The 27,791-nt window shown below is 35.8% G+C and overlaps 2 protein-coding genes across 3 annotated transcripts in view; one reads left to right on the top strand and one right to left on the bottom strand.

Annotated features, from left to right (window-relative positions):
- Positions 1-27,791, top strand: part of LOC148949207 (uncharacterized) — a 196,043-nt gene that overhangs the window by 25,184 nt on the left and 143,068 nt on the right. The window contains exon 1 of one of the 2 annotated variants that reach the window (XM_089093247.1): positions 9,760-9,779. The exons of the other annotated variant lie outside the window; for it this stretch is intronic. The gene's annotated coding sequence lies outside the window, so the exon portion shown is untranslated. Of the gene's footprint in view, positions 1-9,759; positions 9,780-27,791 lie in introns of those variants that run through there. 2 annotated transcript variants of the gene reach the window in all.
- Positions 1-27,791, bottom strand: part of LOC148949208 (uncharacterized) — a 242,483-nt gene that overhangs the window by 185,160 nt on the left and 29,532 nt on the right. The gene's annotated exons all lie outside the window — the stretch shown is intronic.

Genomic DNA, 27,791 nt, shown 5'->3' with positions numbered 1-27,791 from the left:
AACAAACGATAGTAAGAATCAAATTGAATTGTAAACGAAATTTTGAACAGTGATCTGTGGTTGGAAACGAGAAAAGACGTATTTGTTATCTATAACGTCTTAAGAAATTAAATGAGATAACGTATGAATCTAAACTACTAAAGCAAAAGACGTGGAAAAAACTTTCTGAGGTAAAGATGAACAAAAAATGACAATGAAATCTACGGTTGAAAAACAAGGAACAGCAATGACTGTTCACAAAAACGATCTAAATAGATCAGGACAGGACTTTAAGGAAGAATTCGTATTTTTCCCAGGGTGGCTCTATATATATATATATATATATATATATATATATATATATATATATATATATATATATATATATATATTACGCATGTGTGTATGTTATGATCTTTGATATATTAATAACACTTTATTTACAAAAAAAAACATTTAAGCCGTGTTAGTCTTACGTATAAAAACAAACAAATACGCTAACAGTATGCAGTCGCACCAAGTCACGAAAATGAAGATAGCGGGCAATTTTTTTTTAATCCTGGGTGATATTTTTTATTTTATTTATTTTTTCAATGAAAATGCAAAAAAAATATTTTCAATGAAATTACCACCCCAAAAGGTATTTTTCAAGACCTAGACGAGGAAGGGGGCTAGAAAATCTAAGGAGACGACTGTCTTCAAATTATGTCATAGCTAACATTATTTAAAAAAAAACACACACAAAAGATTACCTCCCAAAATCATATTAAAATTAACACATGATAACTCCAAAGCAATATTTGTAACTGTTTAAATTCCTGAAATATGGGGGATGAGGTATCGCTTAAGTGCTACTTCTTAGTACATATCTGACCCAATTTAAAATTAAAAATCGAAATCTCGAAGCACCAAGAACTGGGTGAAAACTACATCGATTGTGAAAATGACTGTCAGGTGATCATGAAAACTACAATAAAATCTGATTGTTTTGTACTGGTCAAGCGAAAACTTACAAAATCATATCTATACTGGAAAAGTTGGGAATTAAATTTTAATTTTAGGAATGTAGTTATTTAGTTTTCGGTAGCAGCAGGAGCAAAACTTAAAAAAAGCGTGGCGAAAAATTGGCAAAAAAAAATCCAATAAAAACATGAGCGGCCCCCAACAGTGGTATTTCTTTTGTTTCTTTTGGTGTTTTGTGTTTCTTTTGAAGGTGTAGTTTTTCCGTGGAAATAAAAAAAAATTGGTACTTGTCGGTTATTGGAAACACACCCAACAAGTGAAGTTAGGGTAATTCTAATAAAAGATAACAAAACATGGTTATAAAATAAAATATACTATAAAATTATTATAAGATTAAAATAAAATTATGGGAGCCTAACCTAATCTAACCTCCCCCCTATTGTGCAAATATATAGCCCCAATTACACAAGTTCAATGCATTCTGTCGAAGTCCAATACATTGTATCATCCGTCACTTGTTTTTGTAGCTATGAAACCGGTTTTCTGAGATGTAACCTAAGCGTAATTCTTCGGTGTGTTTGCAATAACCGGCAAGTACCCAAATTTTTAATGCTTTAATTTTTCAGACAAACGTATTATCATTTCTTACTAACTAGTTTATTTTATTTTCGTGACTCAACATGGTAACCCTGGTGAAAATGTTGTGCTGTCGTAAAACTTTATCATTTAGAAACAGAAAATCCTAGAAATCGCGGTTTTGAGGCAAGAACAGATCTAAGATAGACCTAAGGGGGTAAAGAGTTTTTTTGGTTTGATGATCTTCGTACTTTATGAAAGAAATAGCGCAAAGACAGTCGATATACCAAATATAATTCTAAAAGTTTTTTTTTTTGCATTTACCAGTTTCAGAATAAACAAACAATAATTATTGCTATCAGCTTTCCTTTGAAAGTGCAGTTGTTTTTTAGAACCAACAGATTGTTAATGTTTGAATTTTTACGGATGAAAAGTGTTGTCAAATTTAACTAATTATATTTATTTGTTTCCACGGTTCAACACAGCAATCCCGACGAAAATGGGGTACTGTTCTAATTATAACTTCATAATTTTTAAACGAACATGCCATTTTTGGTTGTAGCTTGTGCCAAATTAAAAAAAAAAGAAGCGCGGATGCAAAGTCACCGGGAATCGACAGAATATTTATGTTTGAATTTTTTTTTACAAAAAGCGTTGTTTTTGCTGTTGAACGTAGCAACACTGACCAAAATGGGATGCAACCCTAAGAAAAATCCTAAACCTCTTATTAAATAGCGATTCTTAGACAGGAACAGAGCTAAAATGGGCATTGGTGTGGCTAGGGGGCAAGGAGGACGGCTGTTCCTGGGTACAGCCTCCGAGGGGACGCCAGATTGAGTTTTTTCGTACTTATATTGTGGTAGTGAAAATGGAGGAGGGGGATTCAAAAACTAACATTGTCTCCGAGTGCTGAAAACCCTTGCTGTGCCTCTGAAGATGAGGGTAGGGGGAGGGGTGGAGAAAGATTGTTATTGTTATGCCCTTTGATGCACGGAGGCAGTCACTGTGCAAAATACTTATTTTCAATTTCCCTTGTATTTCTTAGTTTCAGAACAAACGCGCAATAATTATTGCCCTAATTTTTTTATGTGTATGTAAGTAGTACTTGGTAGCGCTTGAAGAATAACAGAAAAAGTCAAACTACTCAGAAAGACATCATTGAACAGGAAATGCTTGTCATTACGTTTCGGTACACCGGTAGAGCACACCCAAAATGTCAATTTGCCACCTATAATTTCTTTTCTACTAATTTCGTAAATAAATCGCTCGACAATCATGGCTGTACCATGCCATTTAGTATTAATTCATTTTTGTGAGTGCGCTTGATTTTAGTAGCCTATACTACAATAATGATTAAGGGAATTATAGCGCTAAGCAGAGCGTGACGATTTCAGTGCATCTTAATGTTGTTATTATATAGATCCTTCGGGTTGTCAGTTTTGTGTTTATGGCATCTTTATGCCTGATAAAATTTCACCTTCTGCACAGAAAAATAACTCCGCTTAAATAATTATTGTATCAACATTTTTCAAAGAGTTCACCGAAGCGTTGCAGTTCGTCTCAAGCTAACGAAAAAGTGAAGTATTTCCACATTAGTGTGTCTTTAGTTAATACAAGATTATTGCATTCTAGCAAATGGTTTGCACATTAGGGGGGTGGGGGGTAAAGCACTCAATATATTAAATACGTAACCTATCCTGGCCTAACCTAGGTACATCTCCCCCCCTGATCCTCGAAAAACAACAGTTTAAATATTGTAAAAGCAAAGAGAAACCACGCTTTGCGATCAATTTAAATAGCAATTACCCAGTTTACGGGTCTCCATGTCTGCATTCGTTGGACATTCTATAGCGTTGTGTACCATTAAGTGCAACAGTACCAACCCGCTTATACACTATTTTCATGCTTTTTTTCTTGTTACGTTGATAAACTAAACGTAGCTAGGTTGGCTTCTATCTAACCCGGTAAACGTTTTTCCTTCCAACCACCTCTAGATTCTCATGCGTTGAGTGTTGGTGTGCCTAGTGGGGTTTACTTAATCCCCATCTGACACGCGCCGAATTCTACTCACCACGATTTAAATAATTTAATCGTATGAAAGCTTATGTGTATCTTTTAAATTTCAAATTAGGTGCCCATCTGTAATTAATCTTTGAATGGTTGAAATACTAGAAAATCTAGTTAAAAATTGACATATACATAGGTAAAAATAGTTGAAAATAGACACACACAATAAACGCAGTACTTATCTACAGTACTTCGAAGTTTATGGGAAATTTCACATTTGGTTGCCATCATTAGAGGAAAATCGAGGAATACTCCCATTTGAATCCTTGAAAAAACTCCTTGTAATACTTCTCCCTGGAAAAAATGCCTTGCAATGTTCTTTTCTGAGGTCTCCATGGACCTCGTCATGATACAAACGTGGGGACTCTTCATAAAGTACCTATCGTTCTGGAATGAAATAACGAAGGAAACACCTTTTATTCAATACAGCTGAACCCTTAAATGGGAATACGGGCCTTTAAATGGGAGTTGGCTTTTCATTCCAAAATTACTACAAAAAATACAGAAAGTGGGGAATTAGCATAGAAGAAGAAGTTTGATCTCACTAATTATAAAGTCACTACGATACCCTTTCAAACTCTAATAGTTTAACAGCAACGTTTGATGCCTTCCACATAAAGTTGTATCGGCTGCAACTTCAGTCACTCCTTTACGCGAAGACGGGGAGTTCGGTTTACACTTTGAAATTATTACGAAAATATATATAATACGGAGGAACAACGTAATGGAGCTGAATCCTCCCTTAGACCAACAGGGCAGTATCGAGTGAAGCAGTGTCGAGTCATGCATTATTGTGATAGATATTCTGATGAAGTTTTTTTTTAATTCTACGGGCACAAGTTTTTCACTCTGTTCCTTAGATGTTAAGTTGACCAATCATAAACAAGTTGATAGTTCCTTCATTTTAAAATCAGGTTATCTATTTCTGAAAAAAAAAAAACCTTTTTAAATCGTTATTTTAAGGGGCGAGTGGTAGTGAGATGTAGTGGCAAGGAGGAAGGGTGGTGGGATGACAGGTAGTGTGGGAGAGGAGCGGAGTATGAGTGTGTTATGGAAATGATGTTGTTCAGAGAGTCTGGTTTGTTGTTTGGGTACTGTTCTATTAGCTCGAATCCACGCAGCGAAGATGATAAAAGAAACTAGTCAAACAGGTTACTTCAAAGGAGATTTTCTATGCCGAAGGTTGCAAACAGTAGTTTCTCACTGCGTTTACAATATTTAAATTTATGCTTTTTGGGTTTAGGGGGGAACAGGTACCTAGGTTCGGTTATGTTAGGTTATGTGTTAAATATATGCTATGCTTTACCCCCCCCCCTCCCTAATGGGCTAATATATAGTAGAAATTTGTTTCTAAACTATTATATTTTCACCATATTTTGTTTTATTTCATTAGTATTAACCAAACTTCACTTCTCGCGTGGCTTCGAGCTAAAAGAACAGTATACTGTTGTTTGGCTCGTTATTATCGTATTATAACGAGCCTTTATATTCGTTATTATTGTATTAGAATTGATCAAACTTGCTAGTATGGTATGCTGCACGCTAGGAACAATGTTAGTTTTTTTCATCAGTATAGTATTTGTATTTTGTACAAACTGTCTTTCTCCTTGTGAATAAACCTAACCTAAGAAGAATTTCTCGAGTCACGAGAATTATTATAAGTAAGCTCTCCGTTTCTCTGCGGTAGCATTCTGAATAAAGACCTTCTTCAGTTGGGGAGAGGTTTTTTTAATATTGTAAATTTTTTATATTTACCAAGATGGTATAGAAACCGGAAGATTATTTTCTCGTATTGGACTTGCCGATCCGCTAGTGCTGCCTGACGATATCACTAAAGGTATGAGGGCTGATACTCCGAAAAAGATGAGCGCCCGTGATCCCCTCGGTTATTTTTTCCCCGATTTGTAATCAGTGGATATAGCTATGTTGCTTATGTTGTGCTTTTGTTTGTATTTCTTGCAGGTTATAATGATTTTTGTTCCTTGTGTGTATATAGCTTTTTTTGTTCTTTACTCCACATACATTTTGTATTATTGCGGGCTATAAATAAACTCACTTACTTACTAAAGGCCCTTTAAAACCACGAATTTCCCAGCACTGTTATTAAGTATTTATTTACCTAATGAAAGACTCTAAATTTCCCCGTCACAGGCTATTTTAAACTGGAAGCAAGGATCTTAAAAACAGAAGTAGGATATTTTTAGCTGTAATTCCGTGCGACGTTAATACTACCCCCCGTAGAATATTTCTTTCCCGTAGACAGTTTAAAAAACGACCGAACGGTTCGGATTTTGGTTTGTCCGCTTGACTGGTTGAGCGGAAACATTTGAATTGTGCACATGAGGTAGTCCACAGAACTGTCATTAAATGTAGCTTTAGTTTTATTGCGTGTTCAGCGACTAATACAATAGAGTGATTATTTAGGGCGAGTTTCTCAAGTTTCTAAAGTATATTTTTCCTTTGGCTAGATTGACCGATCTTTATCTTACTAACAGTAGGCTCTCGTTTGTATTGTCCCTTTTTTCCATAGGGTAGACACATTTTTATTTTTTGCCGCAAATAATCAAGTAAGGAATGCAAATTCTTTACGACTGGTGTGTCATTAAAAATGTTATTTAATTGTCTTCTTAGGTAGAACTGAAGCTTAGAATAGACGGGTTTTGAGAAGTAAGGTGCGCAGCTGTGTTGACCTCAAACGGCCCCATGCTGAAACGATTTGTTAGTAGTAGTAGTCGTAGCTTAGAGAAAAGGGGTTAAGAACTAAGAACAACTCATAGCAGTTGAAACTACTCCAAATCATGAAATGGATTCTTTTTCTGAATTGCCTGTTCATAATTTATATGTATTTTTAATGCCTTAGTTTATCTCAAATCACAGCGAAAAGTTAATCGGGCTAGAAGGACAGGGCTTCTCTGATTGATAAAATTTATGCTTTTTAGTTGTTCTTGAAGCTGCCTAAACCGTGAAATTGACGGGTAACAATGTGGAATAAGCATAAAAATTTAATTTGACAGACTGGCTACATTATAAAAATTGTATGCAAGGAATTCTCAGACTGTAACTGGAAAAAAATGTACTTACAAAACTTTGTAGTATATGACCACTTTTTCGCTCTCCATTGGGTTTTCTTATTTCTTCTTTTTTCGAATGAATTCTTCGGGGTCACATTAAGTAATTAGCCAATAGATTATTGGATACTTATAAGGGTAAAAACTGTTGCTAATGCGGAAAAGAAAAATCACCATCGCCATCTAGTATTTGGTGATTTGGTTTGACCCTAAACTACTGCATGCCTGTCTTTATGGGCACTTTAAACTCTAGACGAGATTAAAAATAGCAGAATTATCTCATCACTACGCCCACCACCTCAAAGTAAACTAGTCTAGATGGGCTACAAACATTTCCCCAGTATAACGGTTTAGGGTTAAATTTAGGTTTCTTTATTCACAAACAGAAAAACGAATTTTACTATTTACAAACGCTGCACTCATGAAAAAAACTGACGTTTTTGCTAGCGTGCAGCGTAATATACTAGCAAATTTCTTTAACTCTAATACAAAAATAAATAAGGTACTTATGTGTTATCCCGAACACACTCCAGAAGTTTGATCTGTGTGTACTCTCAGATCATCAGCTTAGCCAGAGTGAGAGAAACTACTATGGAGGTATATTTTAATTAAATATTTAATATATATAGAGTCGGTTAAGTTAGGTATTTAATATAATGCGTTTTACAAATAATAGCCAAATTGTGAAAACCTCTGGATTTTCAAAGACCTGGGCTCCTAGACAGGGACATGATTTGCTATTGGGCAGGGGAAATCCACCCCTCCCTGATCTCTGTTTTCAGTTTTCACTGTTATTTTCATTTGATTTGAGAAAATTGGCACCAACTTTGTCCCCCCCTCCCTGCCCCCAGGATTTTCACAAAATTACGCTACAGAACCTAGACATCCCTGTATAAGCGACCAAATTTATCTTTCTTGAGAATTTGACCCCTCCCCTCCCCCCCCCCCCAAAAAAAAAAGAAAATCATGATTCAGTAACTGGACGCAGTGATTCATTTCCAGTAGAATGGGACAAGGATGCAAAAATAAAAGCATAAATCTGTATTCACGCACTGCAGGCAATATTCAAACCCGTGGATAATAATGCACCTTAAAATTCCTCCCTTGTGATATAGCAATTAATTTACCGATATTCAGTAATATATTCTTAATAGCCAAGCATAAAATGTACAATGATTTTGATGAGCTCCTTAATGCTGTATTTTGTCAATTATTCCATGGTTATCAGTCGGCTATTGTTAATTGATGAAGTTTTAATTGTCCCAGAAGGACGGGCAGTTAACGAAAAATATACTTTCGCTAGTTTTTTTTTTTTTTTTTATTAGTCGTGTCGTTGGCGGGTGAAAGTTAAAAACAAGAAGTTATTTTGAACGTGTGAATTGTTAGTTTTAGGTTTAAAGTTACCGGAAACGAGCTATTTTACTTGCGCTTTCTTTTGATATGATTTATTGAGATTGTGACTCTAAAGTTCGGGAAAAGGTCGTTGAATTGCTCACGCATTTATTTTTTTTTTATTTTTTTTTTTTGTCACAGTCTCTTTGATACCTCCTCCCCAAACTCCGAACTTGTTACTGTGTTTTTTGAAGCAATACAATAACAATGAAGCAAGAGCGGATCCAGGATTTTTGTTCTGGGAGGGTTTTACTAATTTTCGACTCGGTTTTCGACTTATTTTACTAATTTTTACTAAGGTTTTACTAATTTTCGACTCGGTTAAAAATTTCGGGGAGGGGGGGTTCAAACCGGGTAAACCCCCCCCCCCCCCCCCGTGGATACGGCCTTGCAATGAAGTTAAGGTTCTATCCCATTATCTGGGCCTCTCGGCTTAATCACTATAGACTAGGCAATTATAAAACCCGTTTTGTGACGTCTTAACTGTTGTAGAGCAGGCAAGGTTTATAATTATAGCAAGGTTTTCATTGCGTATACGATATTAAACTGCGGTTTTTTGGATTTTTTGTTGGGGGGGGGGAGGTACCTAGGCTAGGTTAGGTTACGTATTTAATATATGCAATGCTTTATCTGGCCGTTCTCTCCATTTAGAACCCCACACCCCTTAAATATTGGTTCTTTCGGTTTTTTATCTGTTTTATGCATCCAGGTTTCTGTCTTGGAAGGATCTGGGTTGTTTATTGGAAGTCTTATAAAAAGTTTGTTTTCGGGTGGTGGGGGGGCACTATCAACCACCTGATACTTATCTCAGAACACCATGTATGTCACACAGCTCCGCCACGCTTGTACAGTCTCTGCCATGCCTAGTACAGTTTTCGCCACACTTGGTACAGTTTCCGTCCCGCTTGGCACACTTGCACCATGAATGGCACACCTTTGCAACGCTGGGCATGCACCACCTGGAGTACGTGATTTCTGAAAGTTGTTGTCCCGTGTTTTTTTTTATTATTTTGAGTTTGTAAACAGAAAATTGCTAAATGTAAGTAAGCGAGTGGAATGGGGGCTCTGTTCCATGGGAGTTCCTGTTTCGAAAAATTTTTGAGCAAAAAACAAAATTTGGAGAATTTTTGGAGGAAGGCAATCCGAAAGGAAACGGTAAATTACGTTACTAAAAAATGGCTAATTGACTTTGCTTAGTGAATTTCAGCCTATATGTCGAATTGAAAGAGAAATGTTCCGAATCTTTCGTTGAATATTTTGTTTTACATAGATGTCGTCATTTTATCTTAGAATGGCATCTTCGATAAATATATTTAGAAAGAACTGTATATTTTTAGCATTTAATGTAGAGGTATCTTTATGCATTTTATAAAATATTTTTCCGGCTGCAGAAGCGATTTTTTCAACCCCAATTCTAAAGAGAAGCGATTAATATTTGCCCCCATGAAGAAGTTTTTTTTTCGTCGAGTGATACGAAATCCGGAAGCCAAAGCAAAATTAAACTCATTTCACAACCAAGCCTAAGTCCAATTTTTACCTTTTTTGCAAGCGAATGAAGCGTTCATGCTAATATTAAAACCCTATAATTTAACATCAGCAATTTGAAAACTTTGTCCTTGGTTTTCGGATTGCTTCAAAAATTGAAGCGATGCTTCATAGTCAGGAGTTAGTATGCTGTTAATAAAGTTTGAAGGACGGAAATTATCAACACTGAGATTGAAGTCGGACTGAGCGGTAACCACAGATTTATTATTCGTTTTTACCCACAGTTTTGAATTTTCTGCCTTAAATTTTGGCATCTACATTGAAGGAAAATGTAACGGCTTGAAATTTATGCTTCATGGTTGAAATACTATCTCATCAGATGAAAGAGACTTACACCACTAAGTAATTAGATACATGAAAAAGCAAATATTACAAAACTATTTTATCCCAGGCTAAAAACAATCATTTTTGCTTAAAAATAAGATTTAAAAGAATTTTTATACCGTTAAACTAATGATAGTTATTTTTTTTCAGGACACAGAGAAAACAACATTTATATATTTATTTCGTGTGAATTTTATCCACGATCTATAAAATAGTGTTATTTTTTTAAGGGATTTCTAAGATATTAAATAAAAATAGTTTTAAATGAGAGTAAATACCGCCATTGAACCTTGAAGCGCTTGCCCCCCCCCCCCTCAACCTCCGCTCTTTATACTAAGGTTTTATAGTGCTTTAAAAATGTCTAGCTGAAATTGAACGGCCCTTGTTGAAATTGAGTGTGCCAAATTGAATTTACAAACAACTCTAACTTTAGCGTAAGGAGGCGGGGGCTGAGGAGACGGATTCCCCCCTAATATACGGAATAGTTTCTGTCGTTTTAAGTTTTAGTATTGTTCTTTACTTTCATTTGAAAAAATTGGCTTTATATACCCGAGTTCACCCTAAATGCGGAGAGGACAACCACCCCTTCAAGCATGAAATTTCTTTGAACCTTCTCTTCCTCCCTCCGGGACATTTCCTGGCGGTGTTCATAGAGCCCCGTCCCCCTTTCCACATTTTTGCCGTTAAGCATGCGAATTTAATCATTTATATTACACTGAAAATATTTTCTCGAGTAAGAGGGGTCCTTTCCCCTCGTGGCACCCATATTATAGGCTTAGTCAAAAAACCTCCCGAGAATCAGGGATATTAAAAAGTAATTTTTACCTCCCCCAAAAACTTTATTTTATGTCAAACTGAACGCTCATGGATAGTTAAAACACTGGACACTTTTTAGGTACAGGACCTCCCCCCCCCCCACGCATAAAAAGATCCACTACTCCCTGATAGATGATGTGCAATTATACATTTCTGTACCTAAACTTATAAACCTCAAATGAATCAACTTAGTTGAATAAACCTTAAAATAATAAATGTCTCTGTAAACCATTTATTTTGTGTGGACTACTTGTATATTTAGGGACGAATACGCCAGACGCCACTGCGTGGCATTTCTGCCTCTGAAACTGGAAAGATCAATATAGAGTTCTTCGACAACCTACGACTTTCTCAGAATTTTTACTGGGTTCTAATTTGGCACCCTTTGGGTCGAAACCATTACAGTTCGTTTCCAGAAACTGTCTAATGAAGAATTTACTTTTATTTTAAGGAAATTTTACTTAACTTGTCAATTATTTCTTTATAGTATTTGCTATATGATTAAGTGATGTTAACCAGGAGGGTCCATGGCCCCTAGATTTTTAAGTTTTCGTTTTTCGGTATTTTTGTCGAACAATTAAAAAAATTGCCACCCAACAGTTTAAAAAAAAAAAAAAAAAAAAAAAAAAAAAAAAAAAAGCTCCCTGTCTCTACCTTTCCGTGAATTGGCACCACTGATCTGATTGTGATTTAACTGTGGTCTCTGTCATTTGAGTAAGCAAAGAATGTGAAATGAATATAGTACATTAATTTTGATTGAATGACTGATTCTGCACTCTATTGCAATTCATCACTGCTAACCAGGCAGGAGTGTATATATACCTGATTAGTTCTGATTATTAACAGATTAATAATAGACTGTGTAGCTTCTATGTCTCCAATGTCGAATTGGGCTTTCCTTTGCATCCTTTATAAAAAAAAAAATGCTATTTTCTTTCAATTTCTTTCATGTTTTAGTTCTGCTGTGTTTTGTTTATTACATTATAATTTTTTTAGTGGTAGTGTTAGACGTAGTTATATATTATTTCAAAAACCACAGACAAAATCAATGGATAGCACACAAAAATCGTTGCTTACGAAGGTTAACAAAAAAATTTAACAAATATAAGGTATAAAGATTTGGAAGGTGAAACCGTGTATGGAGAAATACTTGCACAAATATATCACACACAGTAAAACTACTCTCGATGAAACAATAACCCTAAAATTGATGCCTTGTACAATTAATTGCTTCTACGTTGCACCGTTTTGGAAAATATTTACCCATTCGGACAAGACAAATGTCTTCCGTTTCACAAAATATTCTCCAAGTTCCCCCCATTTTGTACCTTAAACTCCTTGTCTACATTATTGCGAGTTGTTAGATTTTCTCTCCTCAGTCTTTTATTTTGTTAGGCGGATTCTCAAATAAACAATAATAATAACAGTGAACAATTTTGCTTTTCTTCGGTCCACCTCTAGATTCTTATTCTTAGAGTTTGTATGTCTAGTTGGTTTTGCTTAGTCGCCACCAGACATCCAGTGGATATTGCTTAGTCATAGCTGGACATCTACCGGGGTTTACTCTGCCAATTTCAACTAATCAGATGGTTTAAAACTTTGGGGTCCTATATTTTTCAAGTTAGTGCTCTATAGTGTCCAATCTATACTTAACTTATCAACACTGTGATCCTTTTACAATGGAGTTTTTCACTATTCAAAAGGGGCGCCTAAGGATGTGGTTCCCGTGACATAATTTGTTCGTTTTACAATATCTCCCTTCTAAAAATAAACTGTACTTCCCTGAGGGGGGAAATTATTTTTAATTTAAAGAAAACTTTATCATCTGAATACTCAAAAGATTTCTAGGCACTTAATTGGGTTCCCATTAAATAATGTGACTGTTTCTCTCCAATTCAACGAATATTTTCGCTTCAGACTTTCGCATTCATGTGTCCATGTTAAACTAAGTTACTGCTGAATTGTTACGATACAACAATTTAATTTTTGCGTTTCGCAAGCCAGATCTGATAAATGGTTAAAAAATTCAATTTTAATGCGCACCGGAAGAAACCTAACAAATGTCACGTCGGGCACGTACATGAGTCTTTTATGGGGAAGGAAAGTCAAATAAAAAAAAAGTGAAAACAGTCAAATAATGCAATTAAAATGAGGATTTTTAGGGAAACTTATATTTTCTCGAGATTTTGATGGGAGCAGCAGTGCAAAGCATCTCTCTCCTTACGTTTCTGCTAAGAGACCAAAGTCTATGCTGCTGGACATCCACTTTTCACGTCTCCCCATGAGATCCCATTTTCTCTTTCGATTTCTGATGGGGAAAAAAATCGTACTTCCTCGTGTTTTAAGTTCTTTAGAATTATTAATTTTTTCAACCTTTAGTCAAACCAAAAAGTGTCCCTATTTTGACATTTAGTAATCCTACATGATGAACTTTTACCACAAAAACGGGCCCAAACACCGGATTTTTTTTTCCACTGTAGTTTATAAATCAGTATCACAAGCCCCGTATTAGCGATAGCTTTTCGGATAAACGCATGACTATGCGACTCTGACTGTTTCTCTGATGCCAGAATATAAGCTATTGCATACTGGCTCTTTCACACCACGCATAAAACCTTTAATCAGTGTTGGATCCAGAGGGGGGGGGCTAGGGGGCGCGCGCCCCCCGAAAACGGTCTGAAATAGTGTAATTTACTTAATCAACGCAAGTCTGCGTTAATTAAACTCGCTCCTAACGCAAGTTTATCGGATGAACCTATTTTGCGCCCCTCCCCCCCTAAAAAATCCTGGATCCGCCCTTACCTTCAATACCAGCATAAGTTAGAACTTCATGTTGTGTTCCGGAGCAAATTTTGATCCGTAGACTCGAGCTTTACTTTGACTTTTATCTTACACAAGTTTACGGTATCATATGGAAAAGTTCAAAATAGCAGAAAAAAATGTAATATCTGGAGGAACAATTAATAAATCTTGAAAAAAAAAATTTGTAAGCTTTTCCTAGAAAGCCTTTTACGCTTTATCTGAACTTGAATGTTCAACTCCATTCAATGGTTTTGACTTTTGAATAGTTTGGCTATGATGATTGCGATGATATTACACTATGATCATGATGCTTTTATGGATTTTTACGTCTGCCTATTGTAATCGACTTATTTCAGTTTGAAAGGTTATACTTTACGTAACGTAAGTTAACCACTTAATGTAGAAATTACGTAAGTTGTGCGAAAGTCACTTAAACCGTTTGGCGGGAAACGAACTAAACACCCGGATAACAATGGTAGACGAAAACCTTATTGACCGAATTGGCCAAAATATACTTTCTCGCGTTAAATGTAAAAAAATTAAAATAAAAAATAAAAGGCATTTAATAAATCAAATTGACGTTAGCCTAATAGACTGTGAATTAGTTCCCTCCTGAGAAATCCGTACAGTAACAAAAAGGTCGTGCGAAAGATCAGAAGCTATTTTATTTCACTGGTTCCTTTATACTTCTTCAATAAGGTTTCGTTTTTCAAATTCAATTTAAACTGGATTAGGTCAAGGAAGTAGTTTAAACTAACTTTTTGTAATCTAAAATAATATAAATGGCTAATTTTCCAAAAATTAAATATATAGCCTTGATATAGCTGCAGCTACTCTAAAATCATTTACTACCCACAAGATTGCACTATTAGCATTGTACGAGCAATATTTGGTGAATTTTGCGATAGAAGTTGTACCTTTTAAGGATTTTGTGAAGGACTCTCGGGGTAGTTAGCTCCCTTGTGCTCTGTAACATTGTTTAATATTTGTGATTATTTTCTGAGTTGTGATTATTTTGTTTTGGTTTGTGTTTGATTTTGTTTTTCTTGAATGATTTTTTTTTGGATTTTGGTCTAATTTGTCTGAAATATTCTTATTTTGTGAAGACTTGGGGTTATAAACCCCCACGAACTCTGTGATATTGCTTATTTTTGTGATTTCGCTCTGATTTGTGCTCATTTGTGTATGATTTTGTTTTGATCGATGATTTTTTTTATTTGTTCTGATTAGTCTAAAATATTCTAATCTGTGCAGGATTCTCGGGGTAATTAGTTCCCATCAGCTTTCTGATATTGAAATTTTGTCGAGAACTGTGTGTGATTTTCTTACTGACAATCTTTTGCAATTGCTTGATTGTTTTTTTTTATATATATTTTGTTCTGAACTGTGATTATATAGTGTGTTACAGGTAATTACTTGAGAAAAGAACTGTCTTCCTAATTTACTTACCCCCACACAATGGCAAAAGACTTTTATTTTTCCAGTGTGATAGCATAATAAGTATATTTTTTTTTTGAAGAAATGTACTTTGGAAAAAGTTGTAAACCAGGTCAGGAAAGATTCTCCATTTGAGTGATGTTACACCCCTTGTATATTTTTCGAAAGTTCATAAAAAGAGTTTTGCTCCTGTGATCTTTTACTGTGCTTCCTCTTTTTTATTTCCTTATTTCCTTTTATTTCCTTTTGTAATTTTTTATTTAAAAGACAATAGCCAATATTTCCTATTTGAAGATTTTTTTTTTTTTGGTCTTAAAAACAGTAAATAGTTTGTTTTTTTTCCTATGTACTTACTCCTCTTGTTATGCCCATTAAAAGTTGTATTCCTTATGCACTTTCCTTTTTTTCCCTTGCTACTTTTCAAGACTTAGTTGAGGCGTCGCCACTTCCTGCTATAATGCCACCACTCAGGGTGCGCACATTTTGTGCAAGATTCTCGAAAGCAGGCAACCCTTTGAGGTCAGTACTAATTTTCCTTTGTGCTGAACAATCATGTAAGGACATGCGTTCATTCATCCGCTTGAATTTTGTAATATCCTTAAAGTAAGGAGCTCGTCTTCTTTAGGATTCTTTTTCTCAAGGCCGTATCCAGGGGGAGGGTTACTCGGTTTGAACCCCCCCCCCACCCACCGAAATGTTTGTTTGACTCGTAAAAACGTAACAAAAATGGACATAAACAAATTTTGTATGCGTTTTTTGTTTTTTTTGTGTACCCCCCCTAAAAAAATTAGTACCCCCCCCCCTCTTTTCTACTAAAATAGATCTTTGACTAATTTAGACAGTTAAATTTTTTGTTGTTAGATGTTGACAATTGCTTTCTAATAAGAATATACTCAAATACCCGTATATTTCAAGGGGGCGTTTGATCCACTTTCTTTAATTTGAGAGATTCTCTTGTTTCCAGCCGTTTTTAATGTTTGCGTTTCAATTATATCCAGTTCTGATTTTTTGAGAGTTTTTAGGCCTATATGAGTTTTGCGCAATGAAGAACTTGTCTGGTTGTAGATGTAGCTTTTGATATAAAAAAATATTCAAATGACAAAAACTACCCAATTTTAACAACAGATGAGCTACAGTTTGTATCCTTGATTAGTTATCAGGGAAGCACACGAGATTTTGGTTTGGGAAGGAGGATAAAAACTTTGGAAAACCGCCAAAATAAGTAAATATGAGGAAATTGTTAAAGAATTTCGGAGAAATCATAACAATCTGAAGTTTTGGAGGGAAGGCATTGGACTGACCCTACCCTTGCGCTGGCGTATATCCCTGTGATAAATTTGAGAGCTGCACCAGTGAGGCTGCAACTATTCAATGTTTAAAATTTATGTTTGTTTTATTTGAACCACACATTTTATTTTCGTTAGAAAAATATTTTTCGGGTTTTCTTTTAATTTTAGCAATGACGATAAAAATGTTCGCGTTAAGACGTTATTGGTACTTTCCCATTATATAGGCACTTCTAAAAAGTCAAGTTTGGTTAATGCTAATGAAGTAAAGTAAAATAGGATGAATATATAATAGTTTATAAACATATTTAGGCTATATATTTGCACATTAGGGGTGGGGGAGGGTTAAAGCACGCATATATTAAATATGTAACCTAACCTAGGTACCTTCCATCCCCCCTTAAATCCCAAAAACAACAGTTTAAATGTCGTATACGCAATGAAAGCGACGCTATGGATTGCATTACTCTGAAGCCGTCTAATGAATTAACCGTGAAAAACGGGTGTTTCGTGACTGGTTTCCTTGCAAGTGCCCATATAATGGGAAAATACCACGTTGTTTTTCAGTTGACAACCCTGATACTCAAGTTGAGAATCTAATCGTGAAATTATATTTCTCTTCACCATCAGTGACGCCAATTCAGAAAAACACGGAAAGGAGGGGGGGGGGAGACAAAGCGTATGTTTTTGCTTTCTCAGTTTTGTGAATAGAATTACTAAAAAAAAGGCGTTTTCAATAAAAGCATAAAAAAATGAGTTTTTCAACATTTAGTAGGAAGGGCAACTTTTTCAGTTTTTCAATGAAAATGCAAGAAAATGGTATTTTCAAATAAAAATACCAAAAAATGATGTTTTTCAAAATCTAGGAGGTACAAAAATCTGAAAACCTGGGAGAAAACAAATCTCCCTCCCCCTTCCACGCCCTCCCATTGACGCCACTGCTCACAATTTAAGATTTTGGTTTTTATTCACAGTTCAATAATCAGATTCTCATTTGGATTGTGAATTCCATAGCCCTATTGCAATCGAGCGTTATCGATTTTAGATTGTAGGAAAAAATAAAAAGCTTACAACATGTACACATTTTGTCCTGATCTAGAAGATGGAAATTTTCTTTTTGAAAGAAATCGTACAGCTAGTTTCTTTTATTTTTCAATTTTGATTTGAAATGATTATACTTTTCTTGATAGGCCCCAGGAGTCCTGATTTTTTGTGGGGGTGGGGAAGGTCAGTTATAATTATAAAAATAAAACAACGAGAGACAAATCTTGAGGAAAAAATTAGTCTCTATGGTCTCTATCACAGTATATAAATAATAGACAGTATGATTGTTCCCTATCTCACCCATTATAAAAACCCGGACCGAGGTGCGAGTGCTCCGGAGAGCGTAAAAACGCAAGCGACATTAGATCTTTTCAAAGATAGACAAGTCAGATTTCTCTTGAACGCGAAACTTGGCTTCACCGTTGGAACACTAAATTTTAAAGAAACTAATTTTAAATTAATATATTTAAATACATACATGAAAATCGGTAATTAGAAGTGCAATGTTATTATTTGATATTTTTAGGAATAACAAGTAGGTTTCGAAGTCTCGAGTTGATTTCAAAGGAATTTTGAGAAAGTTTCTGCCAAAATACTTGTTCCACGGTAGTTGGACCGCTGACACATACTAACATTAGTAACCCGCTAATGAAAGAGTATGAGGGAGGAGCTGTTTGTACGAACCGAGAATGAAGAACCAGAAATCATCTGCGGTGAACTTACTGTTAATTATCTTTATACAGTGGGCCCTATGGTCAGTAAAAGGAAAGAAAAGACGACAAACACGATGGATATTTCACCTGTAGAAAACAAGGTGTTTTCAGCGCTAAAAATAGAAATAATCTAAGACATAAACAATTAAAAGAGAAAGGATTAATCACAGCGTAGATATAAACAATTTGAGTGATTCTTGCGAACGCACAAAAACCTTTTTTTTAATTTAGATTTTACATTTTGTATAGATTAATTTTTGATTTTATCTTTTCTTTTTAAATTGTTTGTGTCTTAGATTGTTTTTTTAGCACTGAAGGCGCCTAGAAAAATATTCATAGTGTTTGTCGTCTTTTCTTTCCTTTTACAGGCAACAGATTCGCTATTTTTTTTTTATAGAGATTTTTGTCTCGTTTTCTTGTCAGGGTTTGCCAGTCCGGCATTAAATTTTCTTGTATATAAAATAGGTAATATTCCATATGAATTTCTTGACTTTTGAAGTAAAAATGTGTAACAGATTTCCACATTTTTATCTTCTCTAATATTCACCAAGATCTGATTTCTTTATAGCCTACTATCAGCAAGACTATCCGGGGGGGGGGGTTTCCGCCTCTAGAAATTTTGTCCGACTCTAGAAAAAGTAAGAAAAATTCATATAAAAAAACTTTTGATGCGTGTTGTAAAAATTCTTTTTATAGCCCCTCCCCCCAAAAAAATCGTGAATATCAGATTATGAGAATTTTTTTACAATTCGGACTGTAGAATTGTCTTTTCTTGTCACTATTCCACAATCCGAGGTGAGAATCTGGATTGTCAGTCGAAAAATCCTTTTGACTGTAGCTCCCTTTCAAACAGTTCGTGGTAACGAACTGTAAGTAAGGAGCGACCCGGCTCAATGGTAACCGAAAGTCGGAATTTTGATACCAATAGATACATCAAAAGAATAAGATTTTAATTGTGATTTCAAATATGTAAGTTTCATCAAGTTTAATCTTACCCATCAAAAATTACGCGCCTGAGAAAATTTGGCCTATTTTCGAAAAAAGGGGAAAAGACCACCTAAAAGTTATAGAACCTTAATGAAAATTACACCATCATCAGCATATCAGAGAACCCTGCTGTAGAGGTTTCGAGCTCCTATCTACAAAAATGTGGAATTTTCCATTTTTGCCAGAAGAAAGATCACGGATGCTTGTTTATTTGTTTTTTTTCTTTTCCCCAGGGGTAATCGTATTGACCTAGTGGTCCTAGAATATCGTGACAGGGCTCATTCGAACGGAAATTAAAAGTTTTAGTGCCCTTTTTAAGTGACCAAAAAAATTAGAGGGCAACTTGGCCCCCTTCCACGCTAATTTTTTTCCCAAAGTCACCCGATCAAAATTTTGAGACAGCCATTTTGTTCAGCATAGTCGAAAATCTAATTAATATGTCTTTGAGGATGACTTAATCCCCCACTGTTCCCGGGGGAAGGGCTGCAAGTTTTAAACTTTACCCATTGTTTACATATAGTATTGGTTATTGGTAAGTATACAGGCGTTTTCAGGAGGATTTTTTTTTCTAGTGGGGGGTCGGGGTTACGTGGGAGGATATTTCCATGGAGGATCTATCCTTGGAGGAAGGGACATTTCTATGAAGGGGGCGCCAGATTTCCCAGCATTATAAAAAAACGATCAGAAATTAAATAAAAAAAACAAGTTTTTTCAACTGAAAGTAAGAAGCAACATTAAAACTTAAAACGAACAGAAATTATCACGTATATGAGGGGGTCCGCCCTCTAGTCAATACCTCGCTCGTTACGATACAGTTTTTTTAGTACTTTCAAAAGGGCCATCTATTCTAATTAACCGGCCTTCGTGATTCAGGGGTTTGTGATTCGGACAAAATTCGAACCTTAGCGTAAAGAGCGAGGTATTGACTAGGGAGCGAACTCCTTAATATACGTAATAAAAACATACGAATATAGAAATTCGTTACGTAAGTTAATTGGTAAGTTACGTCATGACAAAGTTTCGAGAAAGCCAATTAGCCAAAAAAAGGAAAATTACTATGCAAATTTCGTTTTAATTATTCATGTACGGTAAGCCAAAATCAAAGCTGCATTAATTTAAAAACGTTCAGAAACTAACTAAAAAAAACAAGTTTTTTTAACTGAAAGTAAGGAGCGAAATTAAAACTTAAAACGAACAGAAATTATTCCGTTAAAGTTTGTATTGTAAACTAAGTAAATCTTTCCGTTAAAGTAAATCTTCACGCTAAAGTTTGTATTGTTTCAAAAAATAAAGTTCTGAGACATAGTCAAACTTGAAAGAGCGTGGCGTTGAGTAAGCGAAAGCCACTTTCATATACGGAATAATTTCTGTTTGTTTTAAGTTTAAATGTCGCTCCTTACTTTCAGTTAAAAAAAAAACTTGTTTTTTTTTAGTTAATTCTTCAAACATTGAGTCTAGTGCACATCCAGAAATTTATGTTTGAGAAAGTTGAGAAAAATTGAGATTCCGGAGGACCCGGGTCCTGCTTAAATACTTGCATTGAATGCTTTTCCATTCATGATTATTAAATTTTCAAAAATCCAATACGTTTGGACTATCCACATACTCCCTCCCCCAGCAATTGTACAGGCCACGGTCTTTATGCCAGATCCTAAACCCATTTATCATTCTGCGTGTTCGATCACTTTGATTTGCCGAGCCTATTTTCGAACCATTAATTTCAAATAATTAGGTTATTTAATCATTTACAGAAGTTTAAACGAGTAAATAATTAGACCTTTTTCTAAAGGCCTCACGTGCCGTGTATAATTTGTTTAGTTTTTGAACAATTAATGCATTATTATTAGCTTTAATAATAACTTGATTAATTAGTAACTAGGCCTCATGTGCCGTGTATAATTTTATTAGCCACCATAGGCGATTGAATTGAATATATTTTCTGGGTTTGGTTGTCAAAGCCCCCAAAAATACATACAGGCAGATACGTCGGGTTCTGGGCTTTAAAGAGCCTTGTATATTTTACAATCTTAGCCAGGGCTGTATCCAGGATTTTTTTTTTCAGGGGTGTTTTACACAAGATATTTTTCAACAGGGGGGAGGGGTACAGACAAAAAAAAACGCATAAAAAATTTATTTATATCCATTTTTGTCACGTTTTTACGAGGCAGACAAACCTTTCGGGGGGGAGGGGGATCGAACCCCCTAATCCCCCTCCCTGGATACGGCCTTGACGTTAGCTTTAGAAAAGGGGCTCATTTATGCGAATTTGCTTTACACAATAAATAGAAGTGTCCAAAATAGAAGATTCTAGTGTTTCCAATTAAAAACGCCATTTTCACAATTAGAGCTGTCCCCCTCCGCTCATCCGTATTGCACACATTCCAAATATATTCCTTTTATATGTAGGCACTGACCCAGAGTCCATATTTTTTGTGGGTGAGGGGAGGGACAAGGGGAATGGGGGCTCGCATTTTTAAATGGAAGTGACCATTCTTGGACCGAGAATTCTATATTTTTCAGTTTTGAAAGTTTCGGTGCAGCTGGTATTATCTTCTGGTTGGTCTGACACAGGGGCGGATCTAGAGCGAAATCTTGGGGGGGGGGGGATGTGACAAGGGCACCAATGAGCAAAATCTTGCGGGGGCCTAATGTGACAAAGGTGCCAATAATTAACCAAATTTACAAATTTATTCTAGAAAAAGGGTAAAAAAGGGAAAAAACAGGATAATAGGGTACAATAAAAATTTTTGGGGGGACCCTGGGGACCCCGGGATCCGCCAACGATCTGACATGGAAAGGCCCATGTAAAAATAATGCATAACTTAATGTTTCCCTCTGGATATCAGTATTTCCTCTTGAACTAGTAGACTATTAGATTTCTGATAGTTCCTTGCTGATAGAACCTACTGCTATCAGTCTAAACTCATGGCAACATGGTAGCATACGGTCACATCTCGGCCAAAATTGTGGCTCCACTGCACAAAACGCTAAATTGCCACTGTGCTATAGTGTGAGCTCGTTTGTTGCTTAAAAATTGCAGTAGAACTTCAAACTTCCGTTAGACTTTCCGTTCCCTTTCCCGGTTTCCTCTGACCACTGACTCTATAGGGTGATCTTTGAGGGATAATACGCATCTGTGATGATACTTTTGAGAAAAAAAAACGATATCTCTGCAGATAAGAGTTTAAAACTTCCGCTTTGGATTCTTGAACATGTTAAATTTCAGGGTGCATTTAAATTTTAGTGATAACAAAATGTAAGTAAAGAGCGAAATAAACTGTAAGTAAAATAAAGAGCAGAAATTGGCACTCTTTTATGACACAATATCTTCGTTAAAGGGATTGTAAGGTATCGGAAATTTGAATTTCTGTTTTAATGAGTCCTCTTTGAAAGAGGACTCAAGAATGAATCTTTATTTGTTGAAATCTGGACAAAGATAATTATTTTAATGCATCTACCGTTATCAAAATTCCGTTTTTAGAGTTTCTATTACCATTATTACGAGTTGCTTGTTACTAATAGTTTTTTATTGAATTGTTTAATTCTGATACCGGAGAAGATCCTGGAAATTTGACTAGTTTTAAATTTTAAAGTTTAGTACAAAAAAGAAGCTAAACTGTTCCAAATATATTTTGTTTGGTACCGGTGCGTTATATGGTCACTTTTATATATTTTACAAGGAAACCAGTCACGAAAAACCCGCTAGATGGATTAATTGCAAGAGACCGCTATAGAGAAATGCAATGCAAAGCGTGGTTTTCATTGATTTACGATATTTAAACTGTTGTTTTTTGGGGTTTAGGGGTACCTAGGTTAGGTATCTAGATACCTGCAAAAAGGTACCTAAGTTAGGTCAGGTTACATATTTAATATATGCAATGCTTTACCCCCCCCCCCTAATGTGGAAACATATTTGTGCCCAAATTTGTGTACAGTGTGCCCAAATTTGTTTATAAAATATTATATATTCACCCTATTTTATTTGATTAGCATTAACCAAACTTGACTTTTTAGAAGTGACCCTATAATGCCCCAGTACCTTTTGTTTTTAATGATCTCACATCTTCTTACGGATCGATTTTATAAATTTTATAGATTATATAAAACACCCAGAAAGTACGTAGATTTGCTGACATAATCATTTCAGTAATCATTTAAGTAATCCTTTAAGTAAGACATTTCAGTAATCATGAGCATAAAAAAACCTACGGTACTTATTGGATGGAAGCTAACTTCAAGTAGAATGGAAAATACTAAATCGCAGTATTGAAGCAAACAAAGTGTCAAAGTAACAATAAGCAAGTTCCGAAACTCAGAGTCATTTCCCCGGAGTTGGGAGCGGGGGGTTCAACCCGGAAGCATAGTTGTTTGGCATTTGAACTTTTTTGAACAAAGTGGCAATCTCAAAATTTTGCCCGGATCCCAAGCCCAGAACATAATTTACACTTTACTGAAAAAAGTATAAATGTTTTTAATTTTATAACTTTAATAAATCAAATAATATAAACATTTTGATTACTAAATATCAGTATATGTATATTAAACTGACAATGCACATTCATTTGTATTTTTTCAATAAAATGTAAATTTTGTTCTGGCCTTGGGAGGGCATAGGGATTTCGCGCCCAAATTATATTAATTTCTGCTCGTTTTGAGTTTGAATCGGTTAATTATTGTAATTTCTGTTCGTTTTGGGTTTCATTTATTTATCGATGCTCATTTGTGGTAGTTTCACGCTTGGTAGATTATTTGATTTTATCTTTACTCATTTTTTGTTTAATGAAATTCTTTAATTTTCTTTGAAAAACTTATTTTGTGGAAAAAGTTTTTTAAATTAATTTCTGTTCGTTTTATACTGACACGGTCTTTTCAGGGAAGAAGAAAATAATACTTTAAATCTTTTCGTTTTTTACGACTTTATAGTTTGGCCTGCAAAATTTTGATCGGATGTGTTTTGGAAAATGGTGGGCGTGAGAGGGGCGTTAATCGCTATCCAATCACTTTCAACTATTAAAAGGCACTAGCCCTTACAATTTCCAATCAAATGAGCCCTTTTGAAGTTTCTACAACAAAGATTTCAATAAAATCCTTATATGCCCCCAGGGCATAACTTATGATCCTTGCCCTGAGGGTTGTGGGGGAGTATCCTCCTCAAAAATATATTCTCTATCTGAAAATCAACTACGCTGAACAAAATGGCTATCTCAAGTTTTTTATTGCATGTGTTTGGGGAAAAGGTGGGCGGGAGAGGGGGGTTAGTTGCCCTCCAATTACTTTCGACTATTAAAAAGAGTACTATCCCTTTGAACTTCAAATCGAATGAGCTCTTTTTCAAGTTTCTACGACAAAGATTTCAATAAAACCTTATATACCTCCAGGGCATAACTTATAATTCTTGCCCTGGGGGTTGTGGGGGAGTATCCTCCTCAAAAATATATTTTCTATCTGGGAATCAACTACGCTGAACGAAATGGCTATCTCAAAATTTTGATTGGATGTGTTTGGGGGAATGATGGGCGTAGGGGGCTAGTTGCCCTCCAATCACTTTCGACTATTAAAAAGGGCACTAGCCCTTTGGATTTCCAATTGAATGAGCTTTTTAGAACTTTCTACGACAACGCCTTCTTTAAAAACCTTATATGCCCTCAGGGCATAAATTAAAACCCTTGCCCTGAGGACTGTGGGGGAGTGTTTTCCTCAAAAACATTTTTTCTATCTGGAAATCAACTACGCTTAACAAAATGGCTATCTCAAAATTTTGATTGCATTGGTTTGGGGCAATGATTGGCGTGGGGGGGGGGCTAGTTGCCCTCCAATCACTTTCTATTATTAAAAAGGGCACTAGCCCTTTGAATTTCTAATCGAATGAGCTTTTTTGAAGTTTGTACGACAACAACTGCTTTAAAAACCTTATATGCCCCCAGGGCATAACTTAAAACCCTTGCCCTGAGGGTAGTGGTGGAGTGTCCTCCTCAAAACCATATTTTCTATCTGGAAATCAATATAAAACGGTCTTTCACTAAAAAATTCAAATTTGCCCAAAACCGTGCCATTAAAGCAGTTTTTTGGCTTCCCTGTCTGTATCCAACCCGTGATTTGTATTCAGATTTTGGCATAGCTCCACTTGATCAAATCATACAAAAACTAAACTTATCGCTTGCTTACTCTGCTTTCCACAATAATCTTCCACCTCAACTACTAACCTATTATAATATTTATAATTCGGAAGCCCACTGTCTCCGTTCATCCAATAAAGCCTTTAAAATTCCTAAATGCGTTTCTAGTGCTGCCCAGCAATCTCCCATTTACAAATTTATTATTCAATGGAAGAAAATACCCTCCAGTGTTGAACTAGCCACAAGTTTCTGCAAGTTGTATAAAAATGTAACAAAACTTGATAATACAATTTAATCTTTTTATTATTAACCAATTGGCTTTAATTACTCATGATTTATTCTTCTATCTTTTTTTTTCAGTGTTACTTTAATTTTTTCTTTTTTTGGTCCTTAACAAGTTATCTTCTAGGATCTTTATTATTATTGATGTTTGTGTTATGTTTGTTTCTCGAATAAAATTGAATTGAACTGAAATCAACTACGCTGAACAAAATGGCTATCTCAAAATTTGGATTGGATGTGTTTGGGGAATAATGGGCGTGTGTGGGGGTGGGGCTAGTGGCCCTCCAATCACTTTTGACTATTAAAAGGGGTACTAGCCCTTCGAATTTATAATCGAATGAGCCTGTTTTGAAGTTTTTACGACAACGCCTTCTATAAAAACCTTATATGCCGCCAGGGCATAACTTAAAACCCTTGCCCTGAGGGTTGTGGGGAAGTATCCTTCTCAAAAACATATTTTCTATCTGGAAATCTACTACGCAAAACAAAATGGCTATCTCAAAATTTTGACTGGATGTGTTTGGGGAAATGATGGGCGTGAGGGGCGGGGGGGGGCTAGTTGCCCTCCAATCACTTTCGAATATTAAAAGGGGCACTAGAACCCTCAATTTCCACTCGAATGAGCCCCTTTTGAAGTTTCTACGACGACCCCTTCCATATGAAGTTCCCTGTTCTAAAGGAAAAAAATAATAGAGGGTACATTGTGCCAACATTGTTCTTATATGCCCTCAGGGCATAACTTAAAACCCTTACCCCGAGGGTTGTAAAATAATACATAGTACATTGTGCCAACATCGTTCTTATATGCCCTCAGGGCATAACTTAAAACCCTTGCCCCGAAGGTTGTGGGAAAACATATTTTCTATCTGGAAATCAACTACTCTGAACAAAATGGCTACCTCACAATTTTGATTGGATGTGTTTGAGGGAATGATGGGCGTCGGGGTCTAGTTGCCCTCCGATCACTTTCGACTATTAAAAAGGGCACTAGCCCTTTGAATTTCCAATCGAATGAGCCTTTTTGAATATTCTACGACAACGTCCTCTACAAAAACCTTATATGCCCCCAGGACATAACTTAAAACCCTTGCCCTGAGGATTGTGGGGGAGTGTCCGTCTCAAAAATATATTTTCTATCTGGAAATAAACTACGCTGAATGGCTGTCTCAAAATTTTGATTGGATGTGTTTGGAGGAATGATGGGCGTGGGGAGGGGGGGGCTAATTGCCCTCCAAACACTTTCGACTATTAAAAAGGGCCCTAGAAGTCTCGATTTCCAATCGAATGAGCTCCTTTTGAAGTCTCTACGACGACCCCTTCCATATGAAGTTCCCTGTTCGAAAGGAAAAAAATAATAGAGGGTACATTGTGCCAACACTGTTCTTATATGCCCTCAGGGCATAACTTACAACCCTTACCCCGAGGGTTGTGGGGGAGTGTCCTCCTCACAAAGATAATTTCTATCTAGAAATCAACTACGCTGAACAAAATGGCTATCTCGAAATTTTGATTGGATGTGTGTGGGGGAATGATAGGCGTGGGGGGGGGGGCGTGTTGCCCTCCAATCACTTTCGGCCATCAAAAAGGGCACTAGCCACTCCAATATCCAATCGAATGAGCCCTTTCGAAGTTTCTACGACAACTCCTTCGATACGAAGTGCCCAGGTATGGAGAAAAAAACTAAAAAAAAAAAAAAACACATTGTGCCCACATCGTTCTTTACTTAGGCAGTGCTAGTGCGCTGCCTATGATTAACCAATTTTATCGTAAATATGAAAATTATTTACAGCAATTAAAAGTCAAACCGACGAACCGCTCTCTCTCAAATCATATACACGAGGTGGCGTGTGCCAAGAAACGCAAAACTGTACGACACACGTGGTGTTCCGTTGGCTGGAAGTCAGTTTCCCCTTGAGTCAAACACTGCAATGTCCAGTGAGTAAACGTTGCAAGAAAATTGTATATCCCTACTTGAAAAATACTAATCAAACAAAAGTACGAAAAAAAAATACTATTAGACTTGCTTTTTTGCAACCTAGCCACATACCATATTTCTTACACGAACTATTTATTGCCCATGATAACGTTTCCTGTATATCTGGTAATTTTACGGATTCAATAGCAAACAATTTTAGAAATAACCACACCCTCATGTAAAATAGCGGATGTATACGTAAAAATAATTGCGTTTTATTTAATCACAAACATGAAATTTAGTGGTCATCCACGCTTGTGCTCTCCGCTCAATTTGGTGAAATCTACACTTCCTCAATTTCACTCAAACTTCAATTTCATTTGGATTAAGTTGCTGACCATAAAATCGTTCAATTTTAACTTCATTCTTGTGTCTGATGAGGTTAGGGTAAGTAAATTTGGAATTATTATAAAATTCTT

The sequence above is a fragment of the Artemia sp. Qi Xiang Cuo genome, chromosome 8, assembly GCF_049724085.1.
Source record: "Artemia sp. Qi Xiang Cuo chromosome 8, ASM4972408v1, whole genome shotgun sequence".
NCBI classification, from domain to species: Eukaryota; Metazoa; Arthropoda; class Branchiopoda; order Anostraca; family Artemiidae; genus Artemia; species Artemia sp. Qi Xiang Cuo.
This window is presented reverse-complemented; position numbering and strand designations above follow the sequence as displayed.